The sequence below is a fragment of the Rhinoderma darwinii genome, chromosome 1 (assembly GCF_050947455.1).
Source record: "Rhinoderma darwinii isolate aRhiDar2 chromosome 1, aRhiDar2.hap1, whole genome shotgun sequence".
Taxonomy (NCBI): Eukaryota; Metazoa; Chordata; class Amphibia; order Anura; family Rhinodermatidae; genus Rhinoderma; species Rhinoderma darwinii.
The window spans coordinates 457,195,792-457,219,062 of record NC_134687.1 but is presented as its reverse complement, the minus strand read 5'-3'; the positions used below and the strand labels follow the sequence as shown (position 1 = coordinate 457,219,062).

Sequence of the window (23,271 nt, the reverse complement as noted above, 5' to 3'; positions counted from 1 at the left end):
CGGCAGCATCTGCGGAGGACTCTGCGGCAGCATCTACGGAGGACTCTGCGGCAGCATCTACGGAGGACTCTGCGGCAGCATCTACGGAGGACTCTGCGGCAGCATCTGCATTTAGCGACACTTAAACTGGAAAGCTGGATTGTTGAAATAAGCACTTGGAGAAATATCTCAAATTTTAAACCTAGCGGTATTATTATAGTAATATAGTGTTATAGTAGTTCAAATAACTAATTGATTAACAATAATTTTGTATTGTATCAAATTTGAAAGTAATGCGGCCCGTCAACTTCCCATTTTTTCTATATGCGGCCCACTTACCCGGCCGAGTTTGAGACCCCTGGGCTAGAGCTTCAAGGTGATAAAGAATACACAATTATCATTATAATAATATTACAAATATTATATAATGCAATATTGCGTGTACTGTATGTAATGTATTTCTATGGGGTTGTATTAAATGACGTGTATCAATAAAAATGTTGGATTTTTGATGATAATCCCAAATTGCATGGAATATTAAATTCGCGTGTGATACTGTGCTTTCGCGATGTAATGCCATACCACAATGTTTTGTTGTTGTTTTTTCCTACTTCCAATTATGTTTTAGTCACTTATTGTGTCTCATTATCTTAGCTGGTATGTGGCATCTGCAGACAGATGCACATCTGTGTACAGAAGTTTTTTTTATCGTAGATGTAATAGTAGATGGAGCACAGCTGGGTAGGCAAAAATTGGTTCCAAAGAATTAAATGTGGGGTAATATACACTATGGATTACATGGATGCATTATTGCATAGGCGTGTAGCACCCCTGGGAATTGCGTCCATGTCATGTACCTTTTTTGTCTCTAACTTGTGGGAGGGTTTTCTCTTAATTTTTTTATATTGTTGTTTTTTTTACATTTTACATTACATTGGATCATAGTAATACGTGTAGTGGTACACACAAGCACCATGGAAGTGAAAGATTAGTGCACAAATATCACTGAAAAAAACGGACAGAATTTATACACATAGGGTGTAGTCTGCAAGCGGCAGATTTTGTTGCAGAAATTTTCTGTAAGGCCGGGTTCCCAAGTAGCGTAAACTCTGCGGTATTTCCGCAACGTAAAGGCATGTTCACACGTGGCGGAATTGCTGTGGAATTCCGCTGCAGACAGTCCGCACTGGAAATCCGCAGCAGACAGTTTGTCCATTGGTTTCCACACCTTTTTAGTTATCTTCGTGCAAACGTTGCGGACAACTCCGCTGCGGACCATAGGCTGCGGTGCGGAATTTGGTATCCGCAGCATACACTGGCTGTTGCAAACTTGATGCGTACTTGTGGCGTAATTTCTCCATTGACTTCAATGGAGTTGCAAAATTCTGCAATGAAATCCGCAGATGTAATGTGCGTTGCGTTGCGGATTGCTTTCGCGAACAGGTTATTTCATCATTCTGGCTGGGCCTATGTGTTTTTCGAGGTCTATAGCCAGACTGAGATGGAATGTTTTAAAAGAGAGCAGGATGTACTTTTCACCTGAATCCGCAACAACTAATCCGCAGCATTTTACTTCACATTTTAGGCAAAGGCGCAACGGAATCTGCAACGCAGATTATGTGCGGCATTGAATCGGACAGTGTCTGCAGAATTCCGCCACGTCTGAACATGCCCTAATTCTGTACGGAAATTCAGCAGCATTTACATTAGCAGCAAAGCAGATGAGATTCAGAAAATCTCATGCCCACGCTGCGGAAAAAAACCGCAGCGTAAATGTTAATAAATTGACCTGCAGTGTGGAATTTCATTCCGCAGCACGTCAATTTATACTGCGTTTTTGTTGATTTTCCGCTGCTGGTTTTCCTTATTGAATTCAATGGGTATGCAAAAATCGCAACAGAAAGCCAAGTGTTTTGCGACTTCTGCGGTGTATTCGCAGCGATTACGCCGCAAAAATCACAACTACGGGAAAAAAAACATATATCCCTCCTCCTTCCTGCAGTCCGGCCTCCTGGGATGACGTTGTATCTCATGTGACCGCTGCAGCCAATCACAGGCTGTAGCGGTCACATGGGCTGCAGCGTCATCCAGGGAGGCCGGACCGGACTGCGCAGGAGAGAAGCATCGCCATAACAAAGGCTTACGTAAGTATGAAAGTTTTTTACCGCTGCTCTCTGCAGCGGAAATTCCTTCCGAAAAAAACGCACTTCAATGTGGTGCGGTTTTCACACTGAATGTATTGCAGGTTCCAGGTTGGATACACTGCGTGGTTTTTATGCAGCGTATCCGTCCCGTGGGAACCCTGCCTAACTGGAAAGCATTCCATTCACCTCAATGGAACTTGCAGAAATCCATGCACCTGCTGTAGAAACAACCTCATTCAGATGACTGGAACGGATTTTCAGTCGCAGAAATTTCTACAACCAAATCTGCCGTGTGTGACTACACCTTTATTGTGCTGCAATGGCCAATATTCATTTGATGGAGTCACCTCAAAGTTTTCTCAAATATGAAGTATAAAGGTCAGTCTTTTTTCGCAGATTTTAATGCGGAAACTACAGCAGAAAAAAAATATAACCCAAATCGCTACCCATTGATTTCAATGGAAGGCAGAGGCGTTGTTTTCCCGGGTGGCTGTGGGCTGTTTGTGGAAAAAAAAGCGGCATGCTCTTTGTTCAAGCAATTTCTGTCTCTGACCTCCCATTGAAATCAATGGGTGGCAGAAAAAACCTGCGGCGCTTGTTTTGAACCGTTTTTTGCCCCGCGTTTTTTGCATTAGATTCAAAGGGATAAAAATGCAGATAAAAACACAGGATAAAAAAACAGCAAAAAAGGTGAAAAAAATCTGAAGGAATTTTGTGGTCAATTTTTTCTACCTGCAAAAAACTGTGTGTGAACTAAGCCTAAGAGGTGTACACATCTAAAAATATTTTTTTTACCCAAAGCTCATCTAAGTGCATATAAAAATAATGTACAAATAGAAGGAATAAGGGGTTTAAATAAGCCCATAATTACCATTTAAATCCATGAGGCAAGGAGCCACCACAATCAAAAACAGCAGAGAGAAACAGAGACCTGACATTCCAGGCTATATATCCAAACGATGGTCACTATTGACCCCTGAGGAAGAAAAGTAGCGTAAATTATAGTGTAAATCTACACCAGCTCCTAATGCTTTAGTTGACCACCTTTAAACGCCCTCAATCTCTACTATATCTTTCTTGGCTTGGGGTGACATATAATGCATTTACACTATTCTATTTTGGGGTGCTATATGATGCAGCTCGTGTATTCTTAAAGAGGCTCTGTCACCAGATTATCAAATCCCTATCTCCTATTGAATGTGAAAGTTGTTTTTTTTTTTAAAAAACGATAATTTTTGCCCAAGTTATGAGCAATTTTATATTTATGCAAATGAGCTTTTCAATGGACAACTGGGCGTGTTTTCTCGTTTTACCAACTGGGCGTGTATTGTGTTTTTACTAACTGGGCGTGTGTACTGGTTTTACCAACTGGGCGTTGTGAATAGAAGTGTATGACGCTGACAAATCAGCGTCATACACTTCTCATCGTTCCCACCCAGCTTCTTTCACTGCAGACACACAGCGTGACGTCACCCACAGGTCCTTCAACCTCGGCGTCGGACAGATACATCGGCTCCAGGCGTCAGAGGGTACAGTTGAATCTGCAGCAGCATCACCATCTGCAAGTAAGCATAGTAAACTCCCTAGAGACGAGCATATTACCCTCTCGGACGCCTGGAGCCGATGTATCTTCTCTGTCCGACGCCGAGGTTGAAGGACCTGTGGGTGACGTCACGCTGTGTGTCTGCAGTGAAAGAAGCTGGGTGGGAACGATGAGAAGTGTATGACGCTGATTTGTCAGCGTCATACACTTCTATTCACAACGCCCAGTTGGTAAAACCAGTAAACACGCCCAGTTAGTAAAAACACAATACACGCCCAGCTGGTAAAACGAGAAAACACGCCCAGTTGTCCATTGAAAAGCTCATTTGCATAAATATAAAATTGCTCATAACTTGGGCAAAAATTATCGTTTTTAAAAAAAAACAAAAAAAAAACGTTGCTGTTATCTACATTGCAGCGCTGATCACATTCAATAGGAGATAGGGATTTGATAATCTGGTGACAGAGCCTCTTTAAGAAGAAAATCCATATGAAATTGCTGTTTAAGACTATATGAGGGTCAAACATTAGTTTAACTATTATATGTATTCTTTCTTTTCAGGGTCACCTTGGTGGTCATGGAAGATTGACAAGACAACTGTCACGGTAAGATCCTTATTTGGTCTTTTTAAAGGGGTTCAACACTAATATACAATTCTGCTACAGAGGTTGGAACTAGAATGGGATGAAACCTTCTAATATACAGGTATACTCCATTCCAATTCTGCCACTGAGCAGATTGCGGTGCTGCAAATATAATTTCTATTTAGATTAAACAAACAGTCAAAGTATGAGCGTCAAGGATGTGGGGGGGACAAGGACAGGGGGTGTGAACATTGAATAGGAAAGATCCATCTTTTTAAATATCAAATAACATCAACATTATGATGTATAACTAAACTAAAACAAAAGATTTGAATGCAAAGTACAGGCAGAACAAAAGATTGAGAGAAAATAAGATAAACCTGGAATTTGACGGTAAGTTGGCCAGGGTTGCCACATCTTCAAAAACAGTTCCATGGTATAAGTTTTAGGTAATAGCTATAAGGCATTTTTAAAGTTTAAAGGTAGTGTCCGAGCTCTTTAACTATTTTTCTAATTCGTCCTTCCCTAAAATTTGTCCCTATAGAAATAAATAACACATTTTTGAAGACACCACATGATTATGTTGGCCAAAGTAGGTAAGAACTGGCAGCACCACTTTAGTGAATACTCCATATGGGTACTTGGTTGCTGCCCAAATGGTCAGTCCACCCTTGTATATGATAGATGCTGTGTTACCTGCTCCTTTATATGGTATTCTGGACTACTGCTCAAGTATTCAACGAGGTGCCAATTCCATTCTAGCTCTTCCACATTACATTGTACACAGTGATAATGCGACATAAAGGAGCATGTAACCCAGCATCTGTTAGGGTATGTGCACACGATAACTGCATTTACGTCTGAAATTACGGAGCTGTTTTCAGGAGAAAACAGCTACTGAATTTCAGACGTAATTGCTCGTACTCGCGTTTTGCGGGGCGTCCATTACGGATGTAATTTGGAGCTGTTTTTCATTGGATTCAATGAAAAACGGCTCCAATTACGTCCCAAGAAGTGTCCTGCACTTCTTTAACGACGCTGTTATTTTACGCGCCGTCTTTTGACAGTGACGCGTAAAATGACAGGTTGTCGGCACAGAACATCGGCAAACCCATTGAAATGAATGGGCAGATGTTTGCCGACGTATTGGAGCCGTGTTTTCAGGCGTAATTCGAGGCGTAAAACGCCTCCATTACGCCTGAAAATAGGTCGTGTGAACCCAGCCTTACACAGCCGTCCACTATCTATGTTAAAAGGCAGAATCTAGCAGGGGTGTATATTACATAGTTTCAACCCATCCCAACTCTGTAGCAACATTTTGTATTAATATGTCATATAGAACCATCTTTTTGTATTGGTGAAAAGAGTTTTGAAAGATTAATGTGAACTTTCTAAAGCCAAAAGATCTTTCTTTTTTCCTACCAACGGAAAATGGCAAATTTAGTCCTTTATATGCAATTGCTTTGGCTAAATTGTCAAGGAAGGCTTCATAGCTTGTGAGTATTCTGCCTGTTGAGCTTGTTGAGTATGCAAATTGGTTGCTCTGAAAGACCACATTTCTGAGAATTCATAAAAATGAATATGCTTATGCATATGTATCTTAACATTCGCAGTACCACAGATTTTTAAGCTCTATGATGTAGAGAGTTCAGATGAGGCAAGAAATCTATCCTTTGTGTTCCATGTTTTACCTTGAAAGTGTTTACTGGGATGGATAAAATGTATTTGTTAAATTATGTTACATTCCTAAAAGTTTAGATTATTCCGCACCAGCAACTCCTCTATCATTCTTTTTGAATAGGTCACAGTGATCCACTTTTGTGCATGTATTGCGGTTTGGGTATGTCGCCATCCCTTATTATCTGCATGCTTTGTGTAATACGTTTTGACATAATTCATCACAAGTCACTGTATTAATAGATTAGAGTAGTCATTTATAAAGAAAGAAAAAGTTATGGATCTCCACTTGCTCAGGTAATGGCATGGAAAAAACAATGCCAGAAATATTGGTGCACTGTCTAAAAATAAGTCAGTTTCTCCAGCAGCGAGAACTAATGGGTCAGGTCCTTATATATTTCATAAGTCCTGGTTATTTCCGTAGGTTCATATATTTTAGCATATGCAAGCAATTTCAAAAGGGGTTGATAGGTCAGCATACAGTTGGCAGGTCTCTGAGTAGTGATCTGTGGCCCACTCAATTGGACATAAAAAGTTAGGTAGAGTATATGTAAATGTCTCAGCAATGGTGTGAAATGTAGAACTCACCTTTATATAACATATCAAACATTTTCTGAAGTGGCACTTCATGCTTGAGCATGCGCACCTGACCACTTACACTTATGTATATAAAAAGGATATAAGGTAAGGGAGTGAATCCTTGCTTATTTCCTGCCGTGGAAACAAAGGAGTCATACAGATCACAGTCACTAGTTGCTACATTGTTGAAACCACACTAAACTGGTGAATACAGGGAGAACATTCCTTTAAAATTTCCCACTTTTTTACTTCTGACTGCAGTTTTCCTCTAAAGTGTACCTTGACTTGTCATCTCCCGCCAAACCTGACATCGGCATGGAGTGACACTCCTGCATTCTGGGCAGTATAGTTGCCATGGAAACTGTACAATGCCCGGAGAGTATTGTGCATGGGTCCTATTAATTAGCATTGGACCAGTGCATGATACTCTACAGGCATCGTACAGTTTTGTCACCCAGCCCGCAAGAGCGTCTCTCCGTGCCGGTTGGGCTGGAGATCAGAAGTAGAAGTACACTTTAAAGCGTACCTCCACTTTTACTGAAAAGCAGTTATAGTGCAGGAGTGTGCACAATATTAATTTCTCTAAATCACTTGTATTACCGTTTTTGCTTCTAGCTGCTGCATGGACCGTGTATAGTCCGTCTGGCCGGCGGCTCATAACTCTTCAGTTAGAGACAGAGCATCCTGCAAGTTTCCATGGCTCCTGTATGCGGAAGAACATTAGTGCTATAGGATTCTATAGTGCTGGCGGCCGTTCTAGATATGGGAGCCATTGAGACGAGCAGGATGCTCTGTCTGTAACTGCAGAGTAATGAGCAGCCGGCAGCACAGACTTTTTCACAGTCCGTGCTGCTGCTAGGTGCAAAATAGGCAATACAGGAGATTTAGAAAAACGATTATATTCTACACTCCTGCACTATAATCGTTTTTAGTGAAAGCGGAGGTACACTTGAACTCATACCGTGTTTCCCCGAAAGTAAGACAGTGTCTTACTTTCTTTTTATCCCCAAAAGCCCCACTATGTCTTACTTTCGGGGTATGTCTTATATTAGAAAAAAATTGTCGAATTATTATTTATTTTTTTTTCACAAACTTTATTTAACTGTTTTACATTTTTTTTTTAGTCCCACCAGGGGACTTCACTATGCGATGTGCCGATCGCATATATAATGCTTTGGTATACTTAGTATACCGAAGCATTATTGCCTGTCAGTGTAAAACTGACAGGCAACCTATTAGGTCATGCCTCCGGCATCGCCTAACAGGCAGATGCTGAAGGCAGACCTGGGGGTCTTTGTTAGACCCCCGGCTGTCATGGAAACCCGACGGCGACCCGCGATTTGTTTGCGGGGGCGCCGATCGGGTGACAGAGGGAGCTCCCCCCTCTGTCAAACACATTAAATGCCGCTGTCACTATTGACAGCGGCATTTAATGGGTTAAACTGACGGAATCGGCGCGCGCTTCGATTCCGGCAGTTGCAGCAGGAGCCAGGCTGTGTATAACAGCCGTGCTCCTGCCGCTGATCGCGTGGGTACAGTCTCAGTACCCACGCGATCACAGGACGGATATATCCGTCCTCCTGCGCGAACTAGCAGCTGCTGAGGACGGATATATCCGGAAGTGGACAGGAGGCGGCAATACCCCCGTGTTTCCCCGAAAGTAAGACATATGTCTTACTTTCGGGGTACGGCTTATATTAGCCGACCCCCCTGAAACCCCCGATACGTCTTACAATCGGGGGTGTCTTACTATCGGGGAAACACGGTAGTACATATTGATTAAATAACAGTAAACTTAACTTTTCTTCCTTGTGTTTATTTGGGCACTCTAAAAATGTGTTTATACATTATTTGATGGTACCATGCTATAATAAAAGGCCACATGTTTAGTTATTTTCTGAAGGGTACTGCTTACCAGTGACCCACAATACCCCTACAGTATACAGTTGGGATCTTTATTATTTATAAATCCCTATTATGCTATAACCTCCAAACGCATTTTAGAACGGTCTTTATGTACAAAAACCTATATACTTATTTATTGTAACAGTTACCAATAATACATTTTCTATTTAGGCACTTAAAATAATGTATTAAAGGGTAACTAAACTTTCAAAAAACTTCTAACATGTCATAAGCGAATCGGCAGAAGCGCTCGGGTGAGCGCTGAGCCGCTTTTGTTTGTGATCTGCTTTTCTCAATAGAATGTCTATGAGCCCATACACCAATTGCTCGGCTATCCGAAAAAAGCAGATCAGAAACTAAGCTGCTCAGCGCTCACTCAAGCACTTCTTCTGCTTTGTTTTAGCGATCGATGGGGTTCTTAGTGCTTGGACCCCCACCGATTAAAACTTCTGACATGTCACTATGACATTTCAGAAGTTTTTGAAAGTTTAGTTAATAAATAATAATAATTAAACATAAAGAAATAAATGAACAATAATTAAGATAGTACCATTGTTAATTATATAGTTTTATTTATTTATTTATTTCACTAAGCTCTCCTTGGGGACAGGGTCGGCATCAGCACCCGGCTGTCATATATGGACAGTGATGTCAGGAGCAGAGCAGGAGTCCCAGGCAGAGTGCTAGTAGTGCTCTGCCCGGGACTATGGCTCTGGGGCTGCCCCTGACAACACTGCCCATATATGGACAGTGACGTCCGGAGTTTCTCCTGAAGTGGAATCCCCAGCCAGAGCTTCGGCAATGCTCTGGCTTTGGATTCCACTTCTAGAGGAAACCCCAAAGGCTGTACCTACAGGGAGGGGGGCTGTGTGGCACTACCAGGGAGGGGGCTGTGTGGCACTACCAGGGAAGGGGCTGTGGGGCACTACCAAGGAGGGGGGCTGTGTGGCACTAACTGGGATGTGGGGGCTGTGTGGCATTACCTGGGAGGTGGGGCCTGTGTGGCACTACCTGGGAGGTGGGGGCTGTGTGGCGCTACCTGGGAGGTGCGGCTGTGTGGCGCTACCTGGGAGGTGGGGGCTGTGTGGCGCTACCTGGGAGGTGGGGGCTGTGTGGCACTACCTTGAAGGGGGGCTGTGTGGCACTATCTACAGAGGGCACAACTAACTTCTATATGGGGGCATAAACAGGGCCTAACGTCTATATGGGGGCACAAAGTACTGCCATTTTACTGCCGCCTTGAGTTCCCCCGCAAAGGGGCCTACTAAGTCTGTGTCGCCCAAGGGCTCACACAAAACTGGAGCCGGTCCTGCTTGTGGACAATGGTAGCTAACAAGTAAATAATTAGCCCTAAAGTGGCCATACACCTCAAATACCTGTAAGCCAAATGCCCGTTTGGCCGACAACTATTCCCCTCCTGACCACTTTATGCACATGCATGCTCGGCCGAGTGTTCATTTGTGCTCAATGGGGAGAGGGGAATAAGTCGCTGCCGGACGCCTTTGGCAGCGACCTATCTCCAGTGAGAACAAAGATGCCCAATCCTCCTTACCCCTGACATTTTAAGTGATTTTAAAACACAGTAAAAAGATATTGCTCTATATTTTAAGATATTTTCTTTTGTTTTCAAGTTCCAAAAACTTTAAGTACGCTATGGAGCTAAAAGTAGAAACAAAGCGCACATCGTGCGTGAATCTGTATGGTTGTGGAGAAAAAAAGAAGGGTGGTCAAATATACTGACCTGGTGGTTTTACGCTAGGAGCACAACAACCCAAACTGGCGTATTCAAAAGTGCCCTTATAAGAGACGGTTGCAGCCACAGTTCCCGATCCGGAGGTTTGGAGTACACAAACTCCGCTGAACGAATCCAGTAAAAGAGGAAAAAAGGTCGGAAAGATCCAAGGGCGCAGCCGTGTGAAGATGAAATTGTTTAATTGTACATATAACAACAACAAAAATCTGTGTTTCGAAGCCGTACCGGCCTCTTCGTCAGGTCAGAGTACAAGTGATTATTCAAGGAAGATTCACTGTTTATATAACCCAGAAGAACCGGATGACTACCGGGTTAGGTTAAAGGTCAGAACAGGGGGCGGGTTACGGCAAAACACTGTGATCACAATAAACATACAAGAAGATTTAAAATACATAGAAATACAAAAGGTGTGTTAAAAAATTAATTAGTTACACCTAAAAGACACTAGTTGGTCCAAACTAAAAAAGAACATAAGAAAAAGACCATACGAAAAGATGTTAGTAAGATACTCCATATTTACGCTAACTAAAAACATAGAGGAAAATCATAAGAAGAGATATCCCTATAAAATAACTCACTAGGAGGATCACATCCCATGTCTGATGACACTGTATATATATATATAAGAACATAAAATGTAACTTGAATTGTAGTCATACTCGGTCGGAACATTGTATTGTAATTTGTGTATTTTGTTGTCATAGAGACGTACCGCTTATTAGGACCATAAAAAGAAGAAAAAAGACCATCAAAAACAGACCATCAAAAAAAGAAACTGATGTGAAATCGCTCGATAAAATAATATTTAAAAAAATATATATAAAGTATAAAATAAGAATATCGCACGAACATTTACATACATAAAAATTCAAAATGACTTTACGTGTTACCTAAAATCATGAGTTATGCATTTCTGTGGAGACATATCGCATATAGACATATAAAAAAGAGAGAGACCATTCAAAAGGTGCTATGATGTAGTACATTAAGAAGGGTTTTAAAAATAATATGTATTTATATATTAAGAAAGGGTATTATATTCATCTTTTTGCGACGAGACGCGTTAAATGATAGTCTCATTTAGTTCATTCAGACCTACCGGTTTTAGTGTTTTTAGTTTGTAGATCCAAAATATTTCTTTTTTACAGAGAACATTAAAACGATCTGGATGGCTTTCTAAAATTTGATCAATGGGGGTAATAGTAAAACATGCAAAGTTACCCTCGTGTGCCACAGTACAATGTCTAGAAACACTATGGAGCAGGAATTTCTTTTTACAATTAAATCTATGTTTATTTAGTCTACAATGCAGTGGCTGAATTGTCCTTCCTACATATTGGACCCCACAAATACAGTTTATTAAGTAGATCACAAAGTTAGATTGGCAATTTAAACTTGCTTCAATATTAAAGATTTTTTCTGTTTGCTGTGATCTAAATGTATAGGTTTCGTCCGTAATTGATTTACAGCATAGGCACCTACTTAGTCCACATTTAAAACTCCCCTTTTTTGGCAATGGGTTACGTAGTTGTATTTTTTGTCCCGGATCACTTTTTAGTTTCAACAGATTCAACCGATTTGGTGGCAGAATTTTTTTTTATAGTTCTAGCTCTTTTAAACGTAACTTTCAGTTTAAAAGGTATGATTTTTTGAAGAAAAGGGTCGGTTTGGAGTACATGCCAATGTCTGTTCAATATATCTCCTATTTTCTTATGTGATATATTATACTGTGTGATAAAATTAAAACCAAAAGTATTATTCTCATTGGTATGTTCTTGGGGATCTCTTCTAATTTGTAATTCATTATTGGTATATTTTGGTAAACAATCCTCTTTTGATAGTATTGAGGTATTTTTGTAGGCATCGGTTAATAATGTATTCGGATAGCCTTTATTTTTAAAGCGTTTATATAATATTTTGCTTTGTTTCTTAAAATCACATCCCAGGGTACAGTTTTTCTTAATCCTCTTATATTGGCTGTATGGAATATTCTTGAGCCATTTTGAATAATGAACACTGTTGAAGTTTAAGTAGCTATTAGTGTCTACTTTCTTGAAAAAATTCCGTGTTATAAATTTATCACCTGAGGAGGTAATTGTCAAATCAAGATAATCAATTTTTTTTTCTTGGATATTAAATGTGAAACTGATGCCCCATAGATTCTCATTTAGTGAATTGCAGAAATTAATCGCACTTACTAAATTACCATTCCATATGAAGATCAGATCGTCTATGTATCTTTTATATAGAAGAATAGGATTCATAGCCCAAGGATGATTCCATATGAATTGATCCTCAAATGCGCACATAAAAATGTTGGCGTAGCTCGGTGCTACCCTGGTGCCCATCGCTGTGCCTTTTACTTGGTGGTATATATTATTATCAAAGGAAAAGATGTTATTTTTGAGGATAAATTCCATACTCTCAAGGTAAAATTTAATTTGTAATGGCTGGAGATCGTTGTCTTTTTCAAACATATTTTTAAGGTTTCTCAAGCCTAGAGAGTGCTCAATATTACTATATAATGCACTCACATCCAAAGTAAACAAAAGTGGATTATTTTTTGGCGAAATTAAGCGAAGTTCATTAATAAGCTGTGTCGAATCTTTCAAAAAACTGGACAATGTTACAACATATTTTTGCATAATTAAATCTAAATAATGAGACAAATGACAAGTAGGTGACTGAATGCCAGAGATAATAGGTCTCCCAGGGGGATTTTTGGGGTCCTTATGTATTTTCGGCAACATACCAATGAGAATAATACTTTTGGTTTTAATTTTATCACACAGTATAATATATCACATAAGAAAATAGGAGATATATTGAACAGACATTGGCTTGTAAAAAGAAATTCCTGCTCCATAGTGTTTCTAGACATTGTACTGTGGCACACATGGGTAACTTTGCATGTTTTACTATTACCCCCATTGATCAAATTTTAGAAAGCCATCCAGATCGTTTTAATGTTCTCTGTAAAAAAGAAATATTTTGGATCTACAAACTAAAAATACTAAAACCGGTAGGTCTGAATGAACTAAATGAGACTATCATTTAACGAGTCTCGTCGCAAAAAGATGAATATAATACCCTTTCTTAATATATAAATACATATTATTTTTAAAACCCTTTTAAAACCCTTCTTAATGTACTACATCATAGCACCTTTTGAATGGTCTCTCTCTTTTTTATATGTCTATATGCGATATGTCTCCACAGAAATGCATAACTCATGATTTTAGGTAACACGTAAAGTCATTTTGAATTTTTATGTATGTAAATGTTCGTGCGATATTCTTATTTTATACTTTATATATATTTTTTAAAATATTATTTTATCGAGCGATTTCACATCAGTTTCTTTTTTTGATGGTCTGTTTTTGATGGTCTTTTTTCTTCTTTTTATGGTCCTAATAAGCGGTACGTCTCTATGACAACAAAATACACAAATTACAATACATTGTTCCGACCGAGTATGACTACAATTCAAGTTTAATTTTATGTTCTTATATATATATATACAGTGTCTTCAGACATGGGATGTGATCCTCCTAGTGAGTTATTTTATACGGATATCTCTTCTTATGATTTTCCTCTATGTTTTTAGTTAGCGTAAATATGAAGTATCTTACTAACATCTTTTCGTATGGTCTTTTTCTTATGTTCTTTTTTAGTTTGGACCAACTAGTGTCTTTTAGGTGTAACTAATTAATTTTTTAACACACCTTTTGTATTTCTATGTATTTTAAATCTTCTTGTATGTTTATTGTGATCACAGTGTTTTGCCGTAACCCGGCCCCTGTTCTGACCTTTAACCTAAACCGGTAGTCATCCGGTTCTTCTTGGTTATATAAACAGTGAATCTTCCTTGAATAATCACTTGTACTCTGACCTGACGAAGAGGCCGGTACGGCTTCGAAACACAGATTTTTGTTGTTGTTATATGTACAATTAAAGAACTTCATCTTCACACAGCTGCGCCCTTGGATCTTTCCGACCTTTTTTCCTCTTTTACTAAAAACTTTAAGTAGTAATTCTCCGATCAAGTGAGTGCTGTGGACAACCAGTTTACCGATGACCAATCAGCGTCATACACTTCTCTCCATTCATGTACTCACACATCGTGATCTTGCGAGATCACGATGTGCTGTCACTTACTCACACATTAACTTTACTGAAGTGTCTTGAGAGTGAATAGACGTCACTTCCAGCCAGGACGCAATGTCTATTCACATTCCCGACACTTCGGTAACGTTTGTGTGGGACTCACAGCACAGCACATCGAGATCACGCTGTGCTGTCATTTACAGCGTGATCTCGCGAGTTCATGCTGTGCTGTGTGAGTAAGTCACACACAAACGTTACCGAAGTGTCGGGATTGTGAATAGGCATCGCGTCCCGGCTGGAGGTGATGTCTATTCACTCTCAAGACACTTCAGTAAAGGTAATGTGTGAGTAAGTGACAGCACATCGTGATCTTGCAAGATCATGATGTCTGAGTACATGAAAGGAGAGAAGTGTATGACGCTGGTAAGCGTCATACACTTCTCTTTACAACGCCCACTTGGTCAAAAGGTAAAAACACGCCCAGTTGTCTATTAAGAAAGTCATTAGCATAAATCTAAAATAGGTCATAACTTGGTCAAAATTGATCGGTTTTTTAAATTAAATCTACTGCTGTTATCTACATTACAGCGCCGATCACATTATGTAGGAGATAGGGCACTTATAATGTGGTGACAGAGTCTCTTTAACATTTGTTAAATGTCGTTCTTTCTGACTCACTAAATAAATAGTTAATATTGATTATGTTTCTTTTAATATTCTTGATCAGTATTTAAAAGGAGGAATACGAAACTTATACGAAAAAATTGTTAGTTTATTTAAATATAGTAATAAAAATAATACTATAGCAGAGATGCATACATAAATGTAGTTTACAAATACAGGATAAAGATATCATCTTACCCAAATCCGTCACTTTCTGTTATCTCTTGCCCCTGTGGCCGAATTTTCGCGTGATCTTACAGCATTTGAAACGTTATGCACAATGTCGGGCACGGTCAGTCACGCCCTCTCGGTAAACTATAGTCTCCTAAATTCCCCTGCGGCAGATTCACATACATCATACTTGGCTAAGTGGGCGACGGATCTTGACATTAGTATTTCCCCTGATGAGCGTACTCGACTGTATACCATGACTCATCAGTCTTCTATATCAAGTAGAATTCAGGAGGCTATACGATTCTGACAAGATGGTACAGGGTCCCTTCCAGGCTGCATACATTTTATCCAGAGGGGTCTCCTTTGTGTTGGCGATGTGGGGTGGGAGTCGGTGACCTCTTACATACCTTTAGGGATTGTCAGCGCTTAACAGCTTTCTGGGAGACGGTCTGGAATGTAGCATCTAGGTTCACTGACTACACGTTGCCCAGATCTCCAGGCTTCTTTCTGCTTCATCTGTGTGACATCCCGATCTCCACATACAAGAAGTCAATAGTACGACATCTGATCAATACGGCACGTGCTTGCATGCCGGCTATGTGGAAACAGGTAGAGGCCCCCTCGGTGCGCCTTTGATTTCAGAAGATCCAGAAAGTGAAACAAATGGAGGAGCTTACGGCTTCCTTGCGGGACACTCATGATAAGTTTCTGCGAGTATGGTCTACGTGGGTAAGCTTTGAGAATTCTTCGGAGTATCTTGATCTACTGTCCCAATAGTGTGTAATTGTAATTACGTATGCCTCCTTCAAGACGTCTGCCTATGGGGTGGATGCTGAGGATAAGTTCCCCCTCTATATCCTTCTTTCCCTCCCCTCTTCCCTTCTCCTTTCCGGTTCACTCTCTTTCTTTTGTATTCTCTATGTCTGTATAATTTTCATTGATGCTTCTATGTCATAACTATGTATCATAGAGTCGTGAAATGTTTTATTTCTCTGTCATTCACCTTTGATAAATAAATAAAAACAGAATAAAAAAAAAAAAGATATCATCTTACATAGTCATTGTATCTGACAATTGTTGTCTCCATCTTGCTTGGCCCTGGGTGTGTGTCTTCATCATCGGATTCAGTATATGTCCTTGGGTGTCTCCCTGGATGACCACCCCTAGATGACCACCTCCTGAATGTCCATCTTTAGTTGATCATCCCTAGATGACCACCCCTAGATGACCACCCACATGTCTTTCTCTGTCATAAATACCCTAGAATATAGGCGTGTCTTAACATTTATGTGGCATTTGTGCCTACATTTGGAAAACTTACAATTGCCATTACTCATGCATTCCTACGGTACTGAAATAGCTGATATATGTTTTGCAACATCAGCATAATGTATTTTTAGTTCTATTGAATAACATTTATATTATAACACAATATACAGTATTTAAAGAGAACCTTTCACCTCCCCATACATGTGCAGCTGAGTGCAGCATGTAATGGTCAGGGCTGCACAAACCCTGGGGCACTTTAGATTTGTTTTCTACCCTCCTCCATTATTTAGATATCGGTACCGTTATATTTGGCGCCCGATATTTAAATAACCCCCTGAACTGTCAATGGGGCGTGTAATGGCAAGGGGGCATGTTACTATGGCTGTGACACTGTCCAATCATCTACAGACAGTGTTACAGCACTCTCACTCTCATTCTTCAGCTGTCGGCAGACAAGGACAAGACTGATCTCTCACGAGAGATCACACAGTCTTGTACTTGTCTGCCGAACTGGCAAGGGGGCGTGTCACTGCTGCAGACAGTGCAAGAGCTGGAGAGAGGAGAGCGCTCACGCTCTCACTCTTCAGCTCTCAGCAGACAAGGATAAGACTGTGATCTCTTGCGAGAGATCACAGTCTTATACTTGTCTGCCGAACTGGCAAGGGGGCGTGTCTCTGTTAGGGACAGTGCAAGAGCTGAAGAGGAGAGTGTGCTTGCGCTCTCTCCTCTCTCGAGCTCTTACACTGTCCATAGCAGTGTCATGCCCCCTTGCCAGTTCGGCAGACAAGTACAAGACTGTGAGCTCTCGCAAAAGATCAGTCTTGTCCTTGTCTGCCAACAGCTGAAGAGTGAGAGCATGCGCGCGCACACGCTCTCCTGTCTCCAGCTCTTGCTGTAACACTGTCCGTATCTGATTGGACAGTGTCGCAGTCATAGTAACACCCCGCCTTGCCATTACACGCCCCATTGACAGTTCAGGGGGTTATTTCAATATCGGGCGCCAAATATAATGGCACCGATATCTAAATAACGGAGGAGGGTAGAAAAAAAATGTAAAGTGCCCCCGGGGTTTGTGCAGCCCTGCCCATTACATGATGCACTCAGCTGCACATGTATGGTCAGGTGAAAGGTACTATTTAACAACAGTAAAACTACCTCTCCAATACTTCGTAGGTCTCCTCGCCAAAAACAGCTCTGATCCATCGAGGTATGGACTCCACAAGACCTCTAAGGTGTACTTTGGTGTCTGGCAGCAAGACGTTAGCAGCAGAACCTTTAATTCCTGTAAGTTGTGAGTTGGGGCCTTTATTGATAGGATGTTTTTCCAGCACATCCCTCAGATGCTCATTTGAATTGAGATCTTGAAAATTTGGAGTCCAAATCAATACTTTGAACTCTTTGTCAAGTTCCTCAAACAATTCCTAAACAATTTTTGCAGTGTCGCAGGGCACATTATCCCACTAAATGAGGCCACTGCTATTAGGGAATACCGCTACCATGAAGGGGTGTACTTGGTCTTTGTAGGTGGTACATGTCAAAGTAAGATCCACATGAATGCCAGGACCTTGCATCCACTAGCTTGCCTTCTTCCCATAGTGCATCCTGGTGCCATCTCTTCCCCAGTTAAGCGACACACATATACTCGGCCATCCACATAATGTAAAAGAAAACGTGAGCCACCTTCTTTCATTGCTTCATGGTCCAGTTCTTCTGCTCACGTGCTCATTGTAGGTGCTTTCGGCTGTGGTCAGGGGTCAGTCCACAGGCTACTGTACTGGCATATGGAAATATGCCAGTACATTAAAGTAAAAAAAAAAAAAAATCAGAATGAAAAATCCCTTTACGGGATTAAAGAGAAAAAAAAGGTAAAATTAAATTAAAAAATCTTAAAAAATACGCACAAATGCACATTTTTTACAATAAATAAATGTTATTAAAATATAGGTCCTAAAACATAAAATAATAGACACATATTTGGTATTGTCATGACCGTAACAGAGTACACGATTGGTGTAAAAGAAAAAGAAAAAGAAAATAAAAACTGCTTTTTTTTCCTGCACTTTTTTAATTATGATAGTCTGAATGTACCAAAAAAAATGGCACCTACATATAGTACTACATTGTCTTGCAAAAAAACAAAGTTTCATACAGCTACGTCGAACAAAAAATTAAAAATTTATGAGCGCTGGGATGCAAAGAGGAAGAAACAAAAAAATAGTTCTGTCCTCAAGGCCAAAATTGGCCTTTTGGGGACAGAACACACGACCAATTACGTTGCCCAATTACGTTGCCATTGTGTGAGTGAAATGTTCTATGGCCATAGACAGGTGTAATACCTGGTTCAGCCTTCACTTGCATTAACCATTATCAGGTAATGATTTAACATATTTTCATGCTCATTTTCCGCATAACTGCTAGGAAAATAACAATAATAATATTAGTAGGTTATTGGTTATATGCACACACAGTAATAATACATAGGGAGAAATTTATCAAAACTAGTACAAAGGAAAAGTGGAGCAGTACTCATAGTAGCCAATCAAGTCACTGCTTTAATTTACCAAAAGGCGTCAAAAATTAAGATGTAAAAATCTGATTGGTTGCTATGGGTAAGTCCTGCACTTTTCCTTTGTGCTACTTTTGATAAATCTTCCTTAAAGAGGCTCTGTCACCAGATTTTGCAACCCCTATCTGCTATTGCAGCAGATAGGCGCTGCAATGTAGATTACAGTAACGTTTTTATTTTTAAAAAACGAGCATTTTTGGCCGAGTTATGACCATTTTCGTATTTATGCAAATGAGGCTTGCAAAAGTACAACTGGGCGTGTTGAAAAGTAAAAGTACAACTGGGCGTGTATTATGTGCGTACATCGGGGTGTGTTTACTTATTTTACTAGCTGGGCGTTCTGATGAGAAGTATCATCCACTTCTCTTCAGAACGCCCAGCTTCTGGCAGTGCAGATCTGTGACGTCACAGGTCCTGCATCGTGTCGGCACCAGAGGCTACAGTTGATTCTGCAGCAGCATCAGCATTTGCAGGTAAGTAGCTACATCGACTTACCTGCAAACGCCGATGCTGCTGCAGAATCATCTGTAGCCTCTGGTGCCGATGTGTCCTCGCTCGTCTGACACGATGCAGGACCTGTGAGTGACGACACAGCGTGATCTCTGGAGAACACGGCTGTGTCTGCACTGCCAGAAGCTGGGCGTTGTGAAGAGAAGTGGATGATACTTCTCTTCTCAACGCCCAGCTAGTAAAAGTAGTAAACACGCCCCGATGTACGGACATAATACACGCCCAGTTGTACTTTTGCAAGCCTCATTTGCATAAATACAAAAATGGTCATAACTTGGCCAAAAATGCTCGTTTTTTAAAAATAAAAACGTTACTGTAATCTACATTGCAGCGCCGATCTGCTGCAATAGCAGATAGGGGCTGCAAAATCTGGTGACAGAGCCTCTTTAAAGAGTTTGTCATTTGCTAACAAGGAACCACAGCAGGGAAGAAAATGTCTTTTTTTTTTAGAATTTTATGATGAAAAAGACTCAAAGGTGTACATGTCATTTAATATTAAAATGCTCTTCAAATTTTACTATTGTATTCATTAAGATATGATTCCAAATCTCTTAGGACTTATATATTCTGGTGTTAAACATGGCGACCGCAGAGCACCTTAGGTAGGATTGAATCACTGTGAATAATTCCTGAAAAGTTAAATGTAATTAAACCCTGTGGTGAAAACCGTCCGCTGTACATCGGGAGAAGCTTTTCTGGTCAGTTGTGGCCTACGAATGTGAGGCAGTACTACAAGAAGAATTGTTTAGCAGTCAAAGCCCACCTATAGTTCACAAAAGTTCTGGTTTATATAGGGTATAGTTATAGTATGTGAGCATTGTGACAGAGGTAATGGCAATCACAAGGTAATGGATGGAGACCACCTAGAAGCTGCTGCTGGAACTTATATATCCGCAACGGAATTCTGTGCGGAAATTCCGCAGCATTTACAGTAGCAGCAAAGTAAATGAGATTTAGAAAATCTCATGCCCATTCATACAAAATTCGCAACAGAAAGCCAAGTGTTGCAATAACACCGCCATTTTTAAAAACGGCCACGTAAAAAAACGCCTCGTAAAAAGAAGTGCATGTCACTTCTTGAGCCGATTTTGGAGCCATTTTTCATTGACGCAATAGAAAAGCAGTTCCAAAAATGGCCGTAAAAAACGCAGCAAAAAATGCTAGTTGCTTAAAAAACGGCTGAAAATCAGGGGCTGTTTTCCCTTGAAAACAGCTCCGTATTTACAGCTGTTTTTTGTTAAACGTGTGAACATTGCCTTTAACTGAAAATTAAGCTTTTTTTTAATTTGAAGCTTATTTTGAGGCTTTTATAGAGGCGTTTTATAGTGTTAATGGAAATCAGCTCCAAAAACTCCTCAAGAAGTGACATGCTGCTTATTTTTACAAAACTTCTTTTTACAAGGCCTTTTTTTAATTTAGCAACGTAAACATACGCCTCATGTGAACAGCAGTGTGTTTCCCATTGAATTGAATGGGAAGCTTTTTGTAGGCGTTTTGCTAGTGTTTTTTCAGGCGGATTTTAAGGTGTTTATGCTCAGAAATACGCCTGAAAAAACGACATGTGAACATACACAGACTGGTGTTTTTTGACTTGTGTGTGGACAGCCTAAGGCCTTATTCACACGAACGTGTCCGTTTTGCGCACGTAAAACGCAGTGTTTTTCCTGCATTGCAGTTCCATGTGACATTCGTGTACAGTGCGCGTTTGCGTTTTTTACGTGCGTACGTCATCCGTATGTCACACGTTTTTTTACATCCGCAAAAAAAACTAAAGGAGGTGTTTTTCTTTTTCTCATCATTTCTTTAGCAACTGTTGCGTGAATCACGGACAGCACACAGATGACGTCCGTGTGCTGTCCATGATTTTCACGCACCTATTGACTTCAATGGGTGCGTGATGAGCAAAAAACGCACAAGTATAGGACATGCAGTGAGTTTCACATAGCGCACACACGCTGCGTGAAAAATACTGAATGTCTGAATGGCCCCATTGAGTTGCATAGGTCCGTGTGACGTCCGTTGTTTTAACGCGCGTAACACGGACGTTATATACGCTTGTGTGAATAAGGCCTAAGTAGGTAACGCATGAATACATGGTGCTCATTGATATATAAATATCTAAATAAACACAGGAATACATTGGTGTCCATGTGGTGTGGTATTAGGACTAGTTCACATGGAGTTTTTTGCAGGAATTTTGTGGCAGATTTTGAACTGCGAGCATTGTTTAACGCTTTGTTTTCTGCGGGCGAAAAACACTGCAAAAACCACTCAGAAACTAGCGCCCTGGGTTTTTTTTTGCCTCCGACTGATTTCAATGGAAGGTCAGAGGCGAAAACTGCTGGAAGAAGAAACATGCCGCTTTTTTCCCCGCATGCGGCTGAATGACTCCCCGGAAAAAAAATGCCTCTGCCTCCCATTAAAATTAATGGGGGCAATTTGGGACGTGTTTTGGCGCTAATATCAATGAGGTTTTCACGTTAAAATCAGTGCCAAAAACTTTTCTGTGAACTGACCCTAAGGCCTTATTCAGGCATGTCCATTTTGCGTTCGCAAAAAAACGGAGCGTATTTCATGCATTTCAGTTCCGTGTGGTATCAGTGTTCATGTGTGTTTGTTTTTTTCACTTCATCATTTCTTTAGCAACTGGTGCGTGAAAAACATGGACAGCACACAGATGTCGTCAGTGTGCTGTCCATGTTCTTCATGCACCCATTGACTTCAATGGGCGACGTGGTCCACAAAAACTGACCAAAATAGGACATGCAGTGAGTTTCACGAAACGGTCACACGCTGCGTGAAAAACCACGGACGTGTGAATAGCCCCATTGAATTGCATAGGTCCGTGTGCTGTCCGTGTTTTTTTAACGGACAGTTCACGGACGTATAATACGCTTGTCTGAATAAGGCCTAAAGGTGTTCATAAGTCAATCATACCTACAGCCCATTCTCAGCAGTACACCATTATACACTCCTGTCTTGAAAAAGATTTCCACCTTAAGGCCATATTCAGACGTCGCAGAATTTTTACGCTGCAAATGTTGGTGCAGATTCGGGGAAATCTGCACCAACATTTGCATATTTGACAGGTAATTCGGACATTGCAGATATCACAGCGGACTTGCCACAGATTTCAGTTTTTGCATTGCAAAGGCTGAAATCACAGTGAAATTCCACTTCTTCTCCACAACATAATGTGCATGCCGCGGAGGGAAAATTCCGCACCGCAGCCTAAATTCCGCACAGTTATTTTCCGCAACGTCTGAACTAAGTTTCCTAAGAATGTATAGAAACAAATCTAAAAAACGGCCGCTGGAGAATTCCACTGCGGACTGTCCGCAGCGGAATTAAACTGCAATTCCGCCACGTCTGAATGTGCCGTAAGCGTATTTCCACATGTAGTGTAAACACTGCAGATTTTCCACAACGGATTTCATTGCGGACAATCTTCAGCGTAATACAGTAGCAGCAGAGTGGATAAGATTTGAACAAATCTCATCCACACGCTGCGTAAAAAAAGCAGCTGAAAAAGACGTTCATAAATTGACCTGCGGTGAGGTTTTTTAATCCGCAGCATGTCAATTTATGCTTCGGAATCGCTTTTTTTTTGTTGTGTGTTTTATCTCCCCATCGATTTTTGCGGTGGAAAAGCTGCGATTCTGCCGCAAAAATCGCAACTCAGAAATAAAAAATAGCTTATACTTCCCCCTTTCTCTACACTTCTCCGTCCAGGCCAGCCTCCTGGGATGAAGTTTCATCCCACGTGACTGCTGCACAGACATGAGAGGATCTGGGGTAAGTATAAGATTTTTCTGTTT

At 40.6% G+C, this 23,271-nt stretch overlaps 1 protein-coding gene across 11 annotated transcripts in view; it reads left to right on the top strand.

The window, feature by feature from the left end:
• Positions 1–23,271, top strand: part of ARVCF (ARVCF delta catenin family member) — a 738,556-nt gene that overhangs the window by 129,975 nt on the left and 585,310 nt on the right. For 10 of the 11 annotated variants that reach the window (XM_075832471.1, XM_075832494.1, XM_075832495.1 and 7 more), the window contains one exon: positions 4,228–4,271. The gene's annotated coding sequence lies outside the window, so the exon portion shown is untranslated. Of the gene's footprint in view, positions 1–4,227; positions 4,272–6,051; positions 6,091–23,271 lie in introns of all 11 variants that reach the window. The other variant, XM_075832484.1, reaches the window with a different exon arrangement.